At 34.6% G+C, this 16,015-nt stretch overlaps 3 non-coding genes across 3 annotated transcripts; all 3 read left to right on the top strand.

Annotated features, from left to right (window-relative positions):
- The first annotated feature begins 1,140 nt into the window (after positions 1-1,140).
- Positions 1,141-1,213, top strand: TRNAR-CCU (transfer RNA arginine (anticodon CCU)). The gene has a single exon. It is a non-coding gene; the product is annotated as a tRNA-Arg (tRNA).
- A 1,734-nt stretch (positions 1,214-2,947) lies between these two features.
- Positions 2,948-3,021, top strand: TRNAR-CCU (transfer RNA arginine (anticodon CCU)). The gene has a single exon. It is a non-coding gene; the product is annotated as a tRNA-Arg (tRNA).
- Positions 3,022-13,326: 10,305 nt separating this feature from the next.
- TRNAR-CCU (transfer RNA arginine (anticodon CCU)) lies at positions 13,327-13,399 on the top strand. Its single transcript has one exon. It is a non-coding gene; the product is annotated as a tRNA-Arg (tRNA).
- The last annotated feature ends 2,616 nt before the right edge of the window (positions 13,400-16,015 follow it).

Genomic DNA, 16,015 nt, shown 5'->3' with positions numbered 1-16,015 from the left:
AATTGATTTTTTGCAATATAGCATGATAATCCATACTGGCAGCTCTGGATAGTACCAGTACATTTCATGCTGGACTTGGTAATGCAAAGAACACAGTAAACAGCTTCACTTTTTCTCAAAAATAAATAATTGACTATTAAAAACCTATCAGTCTTGATGAAGAGAATAAGTAAGCCCCAATGGCCTAATGGATAAGGCACTGACCTCTTAAGCCAGGGTTTGTAGGTTCAAGTCCCATCTGTGTTGGAACTCATTAAAGCAGCTGTGTCGTCACTAGAGTTGATATTTTATCCTTGCTTCAACTGTACAACAGTCTTGTAGTGTTTAGATTGCAAAAACATGACCACAGAAGCTAAAAATGACATTTATTATAACATTGTTGTGGGTTTTTTTTTACTTTTCTATCACTGTGGAAAGCTTATTCAAGTGCCATCTGGCATGCATGATCCTTTGTTGCTCATCATTCATCACCAAAAATGATTTTCTTTTTAAATTCTTATGACTGTACTAATTGTTTTGAATAAAATCCACATCTAGCATAACTGTTTTATGCTGCAAAGTGCTCCAGTGATGCAACTGGACAGTGCGTGGTACTTATAAGACAGTATCTGTTGAGCAATGTCAAGGTTGTGAATTCAAGCCTCACCTGGAGCAGTTTTGTTTACAGTTTTTTTCCATTTTCTTATGTCATTAGTCATTGATTATAATCTTCTACCTTAATATTTAATATGATATTACAAAGGATGGAAAAAAGAAAGAAAGAAAGAAAGAAAGAAAGAAAGAAAGAAAGAAAGAAAGAAAGAAAGAAAGAAAGAAAGAAAGAAAGAAAAAGAAAAAAACATGATTGTGAATTTAAGTTGTCAGCACACATCTGCTTTGGTTCAAATGCACTGCATATCTACCTTCAGTCAGCCAACAAAACAACAATGGAAAAGATTAACATACTGTAGGTAAAGCAGTTGCATCAAATTGATTTTTTGCAATAGAGCATGATAATCCATACTGGCAGCTCTGGATAGTACCAGCACATTTCATGCTGGACTTGGTAATGCAAAGAACACAGTAAACAGCTTCACTTTTTCTCAAAAATAAATAATTGACTATTAAAAACCTATCAGTCTTGAAGGAGAAAGTCAGTAAGCCCCAGTGGCCTAATGGGTAAGGCACTGGCCTCCTAAGCCAGGGATTGTGGGTTCAAGTCCCATCTGGGGTGGAACTCATTAAAGCAGCTGTGTCGTCACTAGAGTTGATATTTTATCCTTGCTTCAACTGTACAACAGTCTTGTAGTGTTTAGATTGCAAAAACATGACCACAGAAGCTAAAAATGACATTTATTATAACATTGTTGTGGTTTTTTTTTTTTACTTTTCTATCACTGTGGAAAGCTTATTCAAGTGCCATCTGGCATGCATGATCCTTTGTTGCTCATCATTCATCACCAAAAATGATTTTCTTTTTAAATTCTTATGACTGTACTGATTGTATTGAATAAAATGTACATCTAGCATAACTGTTTTATGCTGCAAAGTGCTCCAGTGGTGCAATTGGACAGCGTGTGGTACTTATAAGACAGTATCTGTTGAGCAATATCAAGGTTGTGAATTCAAGCCTCACCTGGAGCAGTTTTGTTTACAGTTTTTTTCCTTTTTCTTATGTCATTAGTCATTGATTATAATCTTCTACCTTAATATTTAATATGATATTACAAAGGATGGAAGAAAGAAAGAAAGAAAGAAAGAAAGAAAGAAAGAAAGAAAGAAAGAAAAAACACAAAATAACAATGGAAAAGATTAACATACTGTAGGTAAAGCAGTTGCATCAAATTTATTTTTTGCAATAGAGCATGATAATCCATACTGGCAGCTCTGGATAGTACCAGTACATTTCATGCTGGACTTGGTAATGCAAAGAACACAGTAATCAGCTTCACTTTTTCTCAAAAATAAATAATTGACTATTAAAAACCTATCAGTCTTGATGAAGAGAATCAGTAAGCCCCAATGGCCTAATGGATAAGGCACTGACCTCTTAAGCCAGGGTTTGTAGGTTCAAGTCCCATCTGTGTTGGAACTCATTAAAGCAGCTGTGTCGTCACTAGAGTTGATATTTTATCCTTGCTTCAACTGTACAACAGTCTTGTAGTGTTTAGATTGCAAAAACATGACCACAGAAGCTAAAAATGACATTTATTATAACATTGTTGTGGGTTTTTTTTTACTTTTCTATCACTGTGGAAAGCTTATTCAAGTGCCATCTGGCATGCATGATCCTTTGTTGCTCATCATTCATCACCAAAAATGATTTTCTTTTTAAATTCTTATGACTGTACTAATTGTTTTGAATAAAATCCACATCTAGCATAACTGTTTTATGCTGCAAAGTGCTCCAGTGATGCAACTGGACAGTGCGTGGTACTTATAAGACAGTATCTGTTGAGCAATGTCAAGGTTGTGAATTTAAGTCTCACCTGAAGCATGTTTGTTTACAGTTTTTTCCTTTTTCTTATGTCATTAGTCATTGATTATAATCTTCTACCTTAATATTTAATATGATATTACAAAGGATGAAAGAAAGAAAGAAAGAAAGAAAGAAAGAAAGAAAGAAAGAAAGAAAGAAAGAAAGAAAGAAAGAAAGAAAAAACACAAACATGATTGTGAATTTAAGTTGTCAGCACACATCTGCTTTGGTTCAAATGCACTGCATATCTTCCTTCAGTCAGCCAACAAAACAACAATGGAAAAGATTAACATACTGTAGGTAAAGCAGTTGCATCAAATTGATTTTTTGCAATAGAGCATGATAATCCATACTGGCAGCTATGGATAGTACCAGCACATTTCATGCTGGACTTGGTAATGCAAAGAACACAGTAAACAGCTTCACTTTTTCTCAAAAATAAATAATTGACTATTAAAAACCTATCAGTCTTGAAGGAGAAAGTCAGTAAGCCCCAGTGGCCTAATGGATAAGGCACTGGCTTCCTAAGCCAGGGATTGTGGGTTCAAGTCCCATCTGGGTTGGAACTCATTAAAGCAGCTGTTTTGTCACTAGAGTTGATATTTTATCCTTGCTTCAACTTTACAACAGTCTTGTAGTGTTTAGATTGCAAAAACATGACCACAGAAGCTAAAAATGACATTTATTATAACATTGTTGTGGTTTTTTTTTTTACTTTTCTATCACTGTGGAAAGCTTATTCAAGTGCCATCTGGCATGCATGATCCTTTGTTGCTCATCATTCATCACCAAAAATGATTTTCTTTTTAAATTCTTATGACTGTACTGATTGTATTGAATAAAATCCACATCTAGCATAACTGTTTTATGCTGCAAAGTGCTCCAGTGGTGCAATTGGACAGTGTATGGTACTTATAAGACAGTATCTGTTGAGCAATGTCAAGGTTGTGAATTCAAGTCTCACCTGAAGCATGTTTGTTTACAGTTTTTTTCTTTTTCTTATGTCATTAGTCATTGATTATAATCTTCTACCTTAATATTTAATATGATATTACATAGGATGGAAGAAAGAAAGAAAGAAAGAAAGAAAGAAAGAAAGAAAGAAAGAAAGAAAGAAAGAAAGAAAGAAAAAACACAAATATGATTGTGAATTTAAGTTGTCAGCACACATCTGCTTTGGTTCAAATGCACTGCATATCTTCCTTCAGTCAGCCAACAAAACAGCAATTGAAAAGATTAACACACTGTTGGTAAAACAGTTGCATCAAATAGATTTTTTGCAATATAGCATGATAATCCATACTGACAGCTCTGGATAGTACCAGCACATTTCTTCCTGGACTTGGTAATGCAAAGAACACAGTAAACAGCTTCACTTTTTCTCAAAAATAAATAATTGACTATTAAAAACCTATCAGTCTTGAATGAGAAAGTCAGTAAGCACCAGTGGCCTAATGGATAAGGCACTGGTCTCCTAAAACAGGGATTGTGGGTTCAAGTCCTTTCTGGGGTGGAACTCATTAAAGCAGCTGTGTCGTCACTAGAGTTGATATTTTATCCTTGCTTCAACTGTACAACAGTCTTGTAGTGTTTAGATTGCAAAAACATGACCACAGAAGCTAAAAATGACATTTATTATAACATTGTTGTAGGGATTTTTTTTTACTTTTCTATCACTGTGGAAAGCTTATTCAAGTGCCATCTGGCATGCATGACCCTTTGTTGCTCATCATTCAACACCAAAAATGATTTTCTTTTTAAATTATTATGACTGTACTGATTGTATTTAATAAAATCCACATCTAGCATAACTGTTTTATGCTGCAAAGTGCTCCAGTGGTGCAATTGGTCAGAGCGTGGTACTTATAAGACAGTATCTGTTGAGCAATATCAAGGTTGTGAATTCAAGCCTCACCTGGAGCAGTTTTGTTTACAGTTTTTTTTCCTTTTTCTTATGTCATTAGTCATTGATTATAATCTTCTACCTTAATATTTAATATGATATTACAAATGATGGAAGAAAGAAAGAAAGAAAGAAAGAAAGAAAGAAAGAAAGAAAGAAAGAAAGAAAGAAAGAAAGAAAGAAAGACAAACATGATTGTGAATTTAAGTTGTCAGCACACATCTGCTTTGGTTCAAATGCACTGCATATCTTCCTTTAGTCAGCCAACAAAACAACAATGGAAAAGATTAACATACTGTAGGTAAAGCAGTTGTATCAAATTGATTTTTTGCAATAGAGCATGATAATCCATACTGGCAGCTCTGGATAGTACCAGCACATTTCATGCTGGACTTGGTAATGCAAAGAACACAGTAAACAGCTTCACTTTTTCTCAAAAATAAATAATTGACTATTAAAAACCTATCAGTCTTGAAGGAGAAAGTCAGTAAGCACCAGTGGCCTAATGGATAAGGCACTGGCCTTCTAAGCCAGGGTTTGTGGGTTCAAGTTCCATCTGGGGTAGACCTCATTAAAGCAGCTGTGTCGTCACTAGAGTCGATATTTTATCCTTGCTTCAACTGTACAACAGTCTTGTAGTGTTTAGATTGCAAAAACATGACCACAGAAGCTAAAAATAACATTTATTATAACATTGTTGTGGTTTTTTTTTTTACTTTTCTATCACTGTGGAAAGCTTATTCAAGTGCCATCTGGCATGCATGATCCTTTGTTGCTCATCATTCATCACCAAAAATGATTTTCTTTTTAAATTCGTATGACTGTACTGATTGTATTAAATAAAATCCACATCTAGCATAACTGTTTTATGCTGCAAAGTGCTCCAGTGGTGCAATTGGACAGTGTATGGTACTTATAAGACAGTATCTGTTGAGCAATGTCAAGGTTGTGAATTCAAGTCTCACCTGAAGCATGTTTGTTTACAGTTTTTTTCTTTTTCTTATGTCATTAGTCATTGATTATAATCTTCTACCTTAATATTTAATATGAAATTACATAGGATGGAAGAAAGAAAGAAAGAAAGAAAGAAAGAAAGAAAGAAAGAAAGAAAGAAAGAAAGAAAGAAAGAAAGAAAAAACACAAATATGATTGTGAATTTAAGTTGTCAGCACACATCTGCTTTGGTTCAAATGCACTGCATATCTTCCTTCAGTCAGCCAACAAAACAGCAATTGAAAAGATTAACACACTGTTGGTAAAACAGTTGCATCAAATAGATTTTTTGCAATATAGCATGATAATCCATACTGACAGCTCTGGATAGTACCAGCACATTTCTTCCTGGACTTGGTAATGCAAAGAACACAGTAAACAGCTTCACTTTTTCTCAAAAATAAATAATTGACTATTAAAAACCTATCAGTCTTGAATGAGAAAGTCAGTAAGCACCAGTGGCCTAATGGATAAGGCACTGGTCTCCTAAAACAAGGATTGTGGGTTCAAGTCCTTTCTGGGGTGGAACTCATTAAAGCAGCTGTGTCGTCACTAGAGTTGATATTTTATCCTTGCTTCAACTGTACAACAGTCTTGTAGTGTTTAGATTGCAAAAACATGACCACAGAAGCTAAAAATGACATTTATTATAACATTGTTGTAGGGATTTTTTTTTACTTTTCTATCACTGTGGAAAGCTTATTCAAGTGCCATCTGGCATGCATGACCCTTTGTTGCTCATCATTCAACACCAAAAATGATTTTCTTTTTAAATTCTTATGACTGTACTGATTGTATTTAATAAAATCCACATCTAGCATAACTGTTTTATGCTGCAAAGTGCTCCAGTGGTGCAATTGGTCAGAGCGTGGTACTTATAAGACAGTATCTGTTGAGCAATATCAAGGTTGTGAATTCAAGCCTCACCTGGAGCAGTTTTGTTTACAGTTTTTTTTTCCTTTTTCTTATGTCATTAGTCATTGATTATAATCTTCTACCTTAATATTTAATATGATATTACAAATGATGGAAGAAAGAAAGAAAGAAAGAAAGAAAGAAAGAAAGAAAGAAAGAAAGAAAGAAAGAAAGAAAGAAAGAAAGAAAGACAAACATGATTGTGAATTTAATTTGTCAGCACACATCTGCTTTGGTTCAAATGCACTGCATATCTTCCTTTAGTCAGCCAACAAAACAACAATGGAAAAGATTAACATACTGTAGGTAAAGCAGTTGTATCAAATTGATTTTTTGCAATAGAGCATGATAATCCATACTGGCAGCTCTGGATAGTACCAGCACATTTCATGCTGGACTTGGTAATGCAAAGAACACAGTAAACAGCTTCACTTTTTCTCAAAAATAAATAATTGACTATTAAAAACCTATCAGTCTTGAAGGAGAAAGTCAGTAAGCACCAGTGGCTTAATGGATAAGGCACTGGCCTCCTAAGCCAGGGTTTGTGGGTTCAAGTTCCATCTGGGTTAGACCTCATTAAAGCAGCTGTGTCGTCACTAGAGTCGATATTTTATCCTTGCTTCAACTGTACAACAGTCTTGTAGTGTTTAGATTGCAAAAACATGACCACAGAAGCTAAAAATAACATTTATTATAACATTGTTGTGGTTTTTTTTTTACTTTTCTATCACTGTGGAAAGCTTATTCAAGTGCCATCTGGCATGCATGATCCTTTGTTGCTCATCATTCATCACCAAAAATGATTTTCTTTTTAAATTCGTATGACTGTACTGATTGTATTAAATAAAATCCACATCTAGCATAACTGTTTTATGCTGCAAAGTGCTCCAGTGGTGCAATTGGTCAGAGCGTGGTACTTATAAGACAGTATATGTTGAGCAATATCAAGGTTGTGAATTCAAGCTTCACCTGGAGCAGTTTTGTTTACAGTTTTTTTCCTTTTTCTTATGTCATTAGTCATTGATTATAATCTTCTACCTTAATATTTAATATGATATTACAAAGGATGGAAGAAAGAAAGAAAGAAAGAAAGAAAGAAAGAAAGAAAGAAAGAAAGAAAGAAAGAAAGAAAAAAAAAAAACACAAACATGATTGTGAATTTAAGTTGTCAGCACACATCTGCTTTGGTTCAAATGCACTGCATATCTTCCTTCAGTCAGCCAACAAAACAACAATGGAAAAGATTAACATACTGTAGGTAAAGCAGTTGCATCAAATTGATTTTTTGCAATAGAGCATGATAATCCATACTGGCAGCTCTGGATAGTACCAGCACATTTCATGCTGAACTTGGTAATGCAAAGAACACAGTAAACAGCTTCACTTTTTCTCAAAAATAAATAATTGACTATTAAAAACCTATCAATCTTGAAGGAGAAAGTCAATAAGCCCCAGTGGCCTAATGGATAAGGCACTGGTCTCCTAAGCCAGGGATTGTGGGTTCAAGTCCCATCTGGTGTGTAACTTATTAAAGCAGCTGTGTTGTCACTAGAGTTTATGTTTTATCCTTGCTTCAACTGTACAACAGTCTTGTAGTGTTTAGATTGCAAAAACATGACCACAGAAGCTAAAAATGACATTTATTATAACATTGTTGTGGGTTTTTTTTAACTTTTCTATCACTGTGGAAAGCTTAATCAAGTGCCATCTGGCATGCATGATCCTTTGTTGCTCATCATTCATCACCAAAAATGATTTTCTTTGTAAATTCTTATGACTGTACTGATTGTATTGAATAAAATCCACATCTAGCATAACTGTTTTATGCTGCAAAGTGCTCCAGTGGTGCAATTGGACAGCGCGTGGTACTTATAAGACAGTATCTGTTGAGCAATGTCAAGGTTGTGAATTCAAGTCTCACCTGAAGCAGTTTTGTTTACAGTTTTTTTCCTTTTTCTTATGTCATTAGTCATTGATTATAATCTTCTACCTTAATATTTAATATGATATTACAAAGGATGAAAGAAAGAAAGAAAGAAAGAAAGAAAGAAAGAAAGAAAGAAAGAAAGAAAGAAAGAAAAAACACAAACATGATTGTGAATTTAAGTTGTCAGCACACATCTGCTTTGGTTCAAATGCACTGCATATCTTCCTTCAGTCAGCCAACAAAACAACAATGGAAAAGATTAACATACTGTATGTAAAGCAGTTGCATCAAATTGATTTTTTGCAATAAAGCATGATAATCCATACTGACAGCTCTGGATAGTACCAGTACATTTCATGCTGGACTTGGTAATGCAAAGAACACAGTAAACAGCTTCACTTTTTCTCAAAAATAAATAATTGACTATTAAAAACCTATCAGTCTTGAAGTAGAAAGTCAGTAAACCCCAGTGGCCTAATGGATAAGTCACTGGCCTCCTAAGCCAGGGATTGTGGGTTCAAGTCCTATCTGGGGTGGAACTCATAAAAGCAGCTGTGTTGTCACTAGAGTTGATATTTTATCCTTGCTTCAACTGTACAACAGTCTTGTAGTGTTTAGATTGCAAAAACATGACCACAGAAGCTAAAAATGACATTTATTATAACATTGTTGTGGTTTTTTTTTTACTTTTCTATCACTGTGGAAAGCTTAATCAAGTGCCATCTGGCATGCATGATCCTTTGTTGCTCATCATTCATCACCAAAAATGATTTTCTTTTTAAATTCTTATGACTGTACTGATTGTATTGAATAAAATCCACATCTAGCATAACTGTTTTATGCTGCAAAGTGCTCCAGTGGTGCAATTGGACAGCGCGTGGTACTTATAAGACAGTATCTGTTGAGAAATATCAAGCTTGTGAATTCAAGCCTCACCTGGAGCAGATTTGTTTACAGTTTTTTTCCTTTTTCTTACGTCATTAGTCATTGATTATAATCTTCTACCTTAATATTTAATATGATATTACAAAGGATGGAAGAAAGAAAGAAAGAAAGAAAGAAAGAAAGAAAGAAAGAAAGAAAGAAAGAAAGAAAGAAAGAAAGAAAGAAAGAAAGAAAGAAAGAACACAAACATGATTGTGAATTTAAGTTGTCAGCACACATCTGCTTTGGTTCAAATGCACTGCATATCTTCCTTCAGTCAGCCAACAAAACAACAATGGAAAAGATAAACATACTGTAGGTAAAGCAGTTGCATCAAATTGATTTTTTGCAATAGAGCATGATAATCCATACTGGCAGCTCTGGATAGTACCAGCACATTTCATGGTAATGCAAAGAACACAGTAAACAGCCTCACTTTTTCTCAAAAATAAATAATTGACTATTAAAAACCTAACAGTCTTGAATGAGAAAGTCAGTAAGCCTCAGTGGCCTAATGGATAAGGCACTGGCCTCCTAAGCTAGGGATTGTGGGTTCAAATCCCATCTGGTGTGGAACTCATTAAAGCAGCTGTGTCGTCACTAGAGTTGATATTTTATCCTTGCTTCAACTGTACAACAGTCTTGTAGTGTTTAGATTGCAAAAACATGACCACAGAAGCTAAAAATGACATTTATTATAACATTGTTGTGGTTTTTTTTTCTACTTTTCTATCACTGTGGAAAGCTTATTCAAGTGCCATCTGGCATGCATGATCTTTTGTTGCTCATCATTCATCACCAAAAATGATTTTCTTTTTAAATTCTTATGACTGTACTGATTGTATTGAATAAAATCCACATCTAGCATAACTGTTTTATGCTGCAAAGTGCTCCAGTGGTGCAATTGGACAGCGCGTGGTACTTATAAGACAGTATCTGTTGAGCAATATCAAGGTTGTGAATTCAAGCCTCACCTGGAGCAGTTTTGTTTACAGTTTTTTTCCTTTTTCTTATGTCATTAGTCATTGATTATAATCTTCTACCTTAATATTTAATATGATATTACAAAGGATGGAAGAAAGAAAGAAAGAAAGAAAGAAAGAAAGAAAGAAAGAAAGAAAGAAAGAAAGAAAGAAAGAAAGAAAGAAAGAAAGAAAGAAAAAACACAAACATGATTGTGAATTTAAGTTGTCAGCACACATCTGCTTTTGTTCAAATGCACTGCATATCTTCCTTCAGTCAGCCAACAAAACAACAATGGAAAATATTAACATACTGTAGGTAAAGCAGTTGCATCAAATTGATTTTTTGCAATAGAGCATGATAATCCATACTGGCAGCTCTGGATAGTACCAGCACATTTCATGCTGAACTTGGTAATGCAAAGAACACAGTAAACAGCTTCACTTTTTCTCAAAAATAAATAATTGACTATTAAAAACCTATCAATCTTGAAGGAGAAAGTCAGTAAACCGCAGTGGCCTAATGGATAAGGCACTGGCCTCCTAAGCCAGGGATTGTGGGTTCAAGTCCCATCTGGTGTGGAACTCATTAAAGCAGCTGTGATGTTACTAGAGTTGATATTTTATCCTTGCTTCAACTGTACAACAGTCTTGTAGTGTTTAGATTGCAAAAACATGACCACAGAAGCTAAAAATGACATTTATTATAACATTGTTGTGGTTTTTTTTTTTACTTTTCTATCACTGTGGAAAGCTTAATCAAGTGCCATCTGGCATGCATGATCCTTTGTTGCTCATCATTCATCACCAAAAATGATTTTCTTTGTAAATTCTTATGACTGTACTGATTGTATTGAATAAAATCCACATCTAGCATAACTGTTTTATGCTGCAAAGTGCTCCAGTGGTGCAATTGGACAGCGCGTGGTACTTATAAGACAGTATCTGTTGAGCAATGTCAAGGTTGTGAATTCAAGTCTCACCTGAAGCAGTTTTGTTTACAGTTTTTTTCCTTTTTCTTATGTCATTAGTCATTGATTATAATCTTCTACCTTAATATTTAATATGATATTACAAAGGATGGAAGAAAGAAAGAAAGAAAGAAAGAAAGAAAGAAAGAACACAAACATGATTGTGAATTTAAGTTGTCAGCACACATCTGCTTTGGTTCAAATGCACTGCATATCTTCCTTCAGTCAGCCAACAAAACAACAATGGAAAAGATAAACATACTGTAGGTAAAGCAGTTGCATCAAATTGATTTTTTGCAATAGAGCATGATAATCCATACTGGCAGCTCTGGATAGTACCAGCACATTTCATGGTAATGCAAAGAACACAGTAAACAGCCTCACTTTTTCTCAAAAATAAATAATTGACTATTAAAAACCTAACAGTCTTGAATGAGAAAGTCAGTAAGCCTCAGTGGCCTAATGGATAAGGCACTGGCCTCCTAAGCTAGGGATTGTGGGTTCAAATCCCATCTGGTGTGGAACTCATTAAAGCAGCTGTGTTGTCACTAGAGTTGATATTTTATCCTTGCTTCAACTGTACAACAGTCTTGTAGTGTTTAGATTGCAAAAACATGACCACAGAAGCTAAAAATGACATTTATTATAACATTGTTGTGGTTTTTTTTTCTACTTTTCTATCACTGTGGAAAGCTTATTCAAGTGCCATCTGGCATGCATGATCTTTTGTTGCTCATCATTCATCACCAAAAATGATTTTCTTTTTAAATTCTTATGACTGTACTGATTGTATTGAATAAAATCCACATCTAGCATAACTGTTTTATGCTGCAAAGTGCTCCAGTGGTGCAATTGGACAGCGCGTGGTACTTATAAGACAGTATCTGTTGAGCAATATCAAGGTTGTGAATTCAAGCCTCACCTGGAGCAGTTTTGTTTACAGTTTTTTTCCTTTTTCTTATGTCATTAGTCATTGATTATAATCTTCTACCTTAATATTTAATATGATATTACAAAGGATGAAAGAAAGAAAGAAAGAAAGAAAGAAAGAAAGAAAAAACACAAACATGATTGTGAATTTAAGTTGTCAGCACACATCTGCTTTTGTTCAAATGCACTGCATATCTTCCTTCAGTCAGCCAACAAAACAACAATGGAAAAGATTAACATACTGTAGGTAAAGCAGTTGCATCAAATTGATTTTTTGCAATAGAGCATGATAATCCATACTGGCAGCTCTGGATAGTACCAGCACATTTCATGCTGAACTTGGTAATGCAAAGAACACAGTAAACAGCTTCACTTTTTCTCAAAAATAAATAATTGACTATTAAAAACCTATCAATCTTGAAGGAGAAAGTCAGTAAACCGCAGTGGCCTAATGGATAAGGCACTGGCCTCCTAAGCCAGGGATTGTGGGTTCAAGTCCCATCTGGTGTGGAACTCATTAAAGCAGCTGTGATGTTACTAGAGTTGATATTTTATCCTTGCTTCAACTGTACAACAGTCTTGTAGTGTTTAGATTGCAAAAACATGACCACAGAAGCTAAAAATGACATTTATTATAACATTGTTGTGGTTTTTTTTTTTACTTTTCTATCACTGTGGAAAGCTTAATCAAGTGCCATCTGGCATGCATGATCCTTTGTTGCTCATCATTCATCACCAAAAATGATTTTCTTTGTAAATTCTTATGACTGTACTGATTGTATTGAATAAAATCCACATCTAGCATAACTGTTTTATGCTGCAAAGTGCTCCAGTGGTGCAATTGGACAGCGCGTGGTACTTATAAGACAGTATCTGTTGAGCAATGTCAAGGTTGTGAATTCAAGTCTCACCTGAAGCAGTTTTGTTTACAGTTTTTTTTCCTTTTTCTTATGTCATTAGTCATTGATTATAATCTTCTACCTTAATATTTAATATGATATTACGAAGAAAGAAAGAAAGAAAGAAAGAAAGAAACACAAATATGATTGTGAATTTAAGTTGTCAGCACACATCTGCTTTGGATCAAATGCACTGCATATCTTCCTTCAGTCAGCCAACAAAACAGCAATTGAAAAGATTAACACACTGTTGGTGAAGCAGTTGCATCAAATAGATTTTTTTGCAATATAGCATGATAATCCATACTGACAGCTCTGGATAGTACCAGCACATTTCTTGCTGGACTTGGTAATGCAAAGAACACAGTAAACCGCTTCACTTTTTCTCAAAAATAAATAATTGACTATTAAAAACCTATCAGCCTTGACTGAGAAAGTCAGTAAGCCCCAGTGGCCTAATGGATAAGGCACTGGCCTCCTAAGCCAGGGATTGTGGGTTCAAGTCCCATCTGGGGTGGAACTCATTAAAGCAGCTGTGTTGTCACTAGAGTTGATATTTTATCCTTGCTTTAACTGTACAACAGTCTTGTATTGTTTAGATTGCAAAAACATGACCACAGAAGCTAAAAATGACATTTATTATAACATTGTTGTGTTTTTTTTTGTTTACTTTTCTATCACTGTGGAAAGCTTATTCAAGTGCCATCTGGCATGCATGATCCTTTGTTGCTCATCATTCATCACCAAAAATTATTTTCTTTTTAAATTCTTATGACTGTACTGATTGTATTGAATAAAATCCACATCTAGCATAACTGTTTTATGCTGCAAAGTGCTCCAGTGGTGCAATTAGATAGCGCGTGGTACTTATAAGACAGTATCTGTTGAGCAATGTAAAGGTTGTGAATTCAAGTCTCACCTGAAGCAGTTTTGTTTACAGCTCTTTTCCTTTTTCTTATGTCATTAGTCATTGATTATAATCTTCTACCTTAATATTTAATATGATATTACAAAGGATGGAAGAAAGAAAGAAAGAAAGAAAGAAAGAAAGAAAGAAAGAAAGAAAGAAAGAAAGAAAGAAAGAAAGAAAGAAAGAAAAAAACACACAAACATGATTGTGAATTTAAGTTGTCAGCACACATCTGCTTTGGTTCAAATGCACTGCATATCTTCCTTCAGTCAGCCAACAAAACAACAATGGAAAAGATTAACATACTGTAGGTAAAGCAGTTGCATCAAATTGATTTTTTGCAATAGAGCATGATAATCCATACTGGCAGCTCTGGAAAGTACCAGCACATTTCATGCTGAACTTGGTAATGCAAAGAACACAGTAAACAGCTTCACTTTTTCTCAAAAATAAATAATTGACTATTAAAAACCTATCAATCTTGAAAGAGAAATTCAGTAAGCCCCAGTGGCCTAATAAATAAGGCACTAGCCTCCTAAGCCAGGGATTGTGGGTTCAAGTCCCATCTGGTGTGTAGCTCATTAAAGCAGCTGTGTTGTCACTAGAGTTGATATTTTATCCTTGCTTCAACTGTACAACAGTCTTGTAGTGTTTAGATTGCAAAAACATGACCACAGAAGCTAAAAATGACATTTATTATAACATTGTTGTGGTTTTTTTTTTACTTTTCTATCACTGTGGAAAGCTTAATCAAGTGCCATCTGGCATGCATGATCCTTTGTTGCTCATCATTCATCACCAAAAATGATTTTCTTTTTAAATTCTTATGACTGTACTGATTGTATTGAATAAAATCCACATCTAGCATAACTGTTTTATGCTGCAAAGTGCTCCAGTGGTGCAATTGGACAGCGCGTGGTACTTATAAGACAGTATCTGTTGAGCAATGTCAAGGTTGTGAATTCAAGTCTCACCTGAAGCAGTTTTGTTTACAGTTTTTTTCCTTTTTCTTATGTCATTAGTCATTGATTATAATCTTCTACCTTAATATTTAATATGATATTACAAAGGATGGAAGAAAGAAAGAAAGAAAGAAAGAAAGAAAGAAAGAAAGAAAGAAAGAAAGAAAGAAAGAAAGAAAGAAAGAAAGAAAAAACACAAACATGATTGTGAATTTAAGTAGTCAGCACACATCTGCTTTGGTTCAAATGCACTGCATATCTTCCTTCAGTCAGCCAACAAAACAACAATGGAAAAGATTAACATACTGTAGGTAAAGCAGTTGTATCAAATTGATTTTTTGCAATAGAGCATGATAATCCATACTGGCAGCTCTGGATAGTACCAGCACATTTCTTGCTGGACTTGGTAATGCAAAGAACACAGTAAACCGCTTCACTTTTTCTCAAAAATAAATAATTGACTATTAAAAACCTATCAGCCTTGAATGAGAAAGTCAGTAAGCCCCAGTGGCCTAATGGATAAGGCACTGGCCTCCTAAGCCAGGGATTGTGGGCTCTAGTCCCATCTGGGGTGGAACTCATTAAAGCAGCTGTGTTGTCACTAGAGTTGATATTTTATCCTTGCTTTAACTGTACAACAGTCTTGTATTGTTTAGATTGCAAAAACATGACCACAGAAGCTAAAAATGACATTTATTATAACATTGTTGTGGTTTTTTTTGTTTACTTTTCTATCACTGTGGAAAGCTTATTCAAGTGCCATCTGGCATGCATGATCCTTTGTTGCTCATCATTCATCACCAAAAATGATTTTCTTTTTAAATTCTTATGACTGTACTGATTGTATTGAATAAAATCCACATCTAGCATAACTTTTTTATGCTGCAAAGTGCTCCAGTGGTGCAATTGGACAGCGCGTGGTACTTATAAGACAGTATCTGTTGAGAAATTTCAAGGTTGTGAATTCAAGCCTCACCTGGAGCAGTTTTGTTTACAGTTTTTTTCCTTTTTCTTACGTCATTAGTCACTGATTATAATCTTCTACCTTAATATTTAATATGATATTACAAAGGATGGAAGAAAGAAAGAAAGAAAGAAAGAAAGAAAGAAAGAACACAAACATGATTGTGAATTTAAGTTGTCAGCACACATCTGCTTTGGTTCAAATGCACTGCATATCTTCCTTCAGTCAGCCAACAAAACAACAATGGAAAAGATTAACATACTGTAGGTAAAGCAGTTGCATCAAATTGATTTTTTG

Source organism: Pseudophryne corroboree, unplaced genomic scaffold (assembly GCF_028390025.1).
Source record: "Pseudophryne corroboree isolate aPseCor3 unplaced genomic scaffold, aPseCor3.hap2 scaffold_129, whole genome shotgun sequence".
NCBI lineage: Eukaryota > Metazoa > Chordata > Amphibia > Anura > Myobatrachidae > Pseudophryne > Pseudophryne corroboree.
This window is presented reverse-complemented; position numbering and strand designations above follow the sequence as displayed.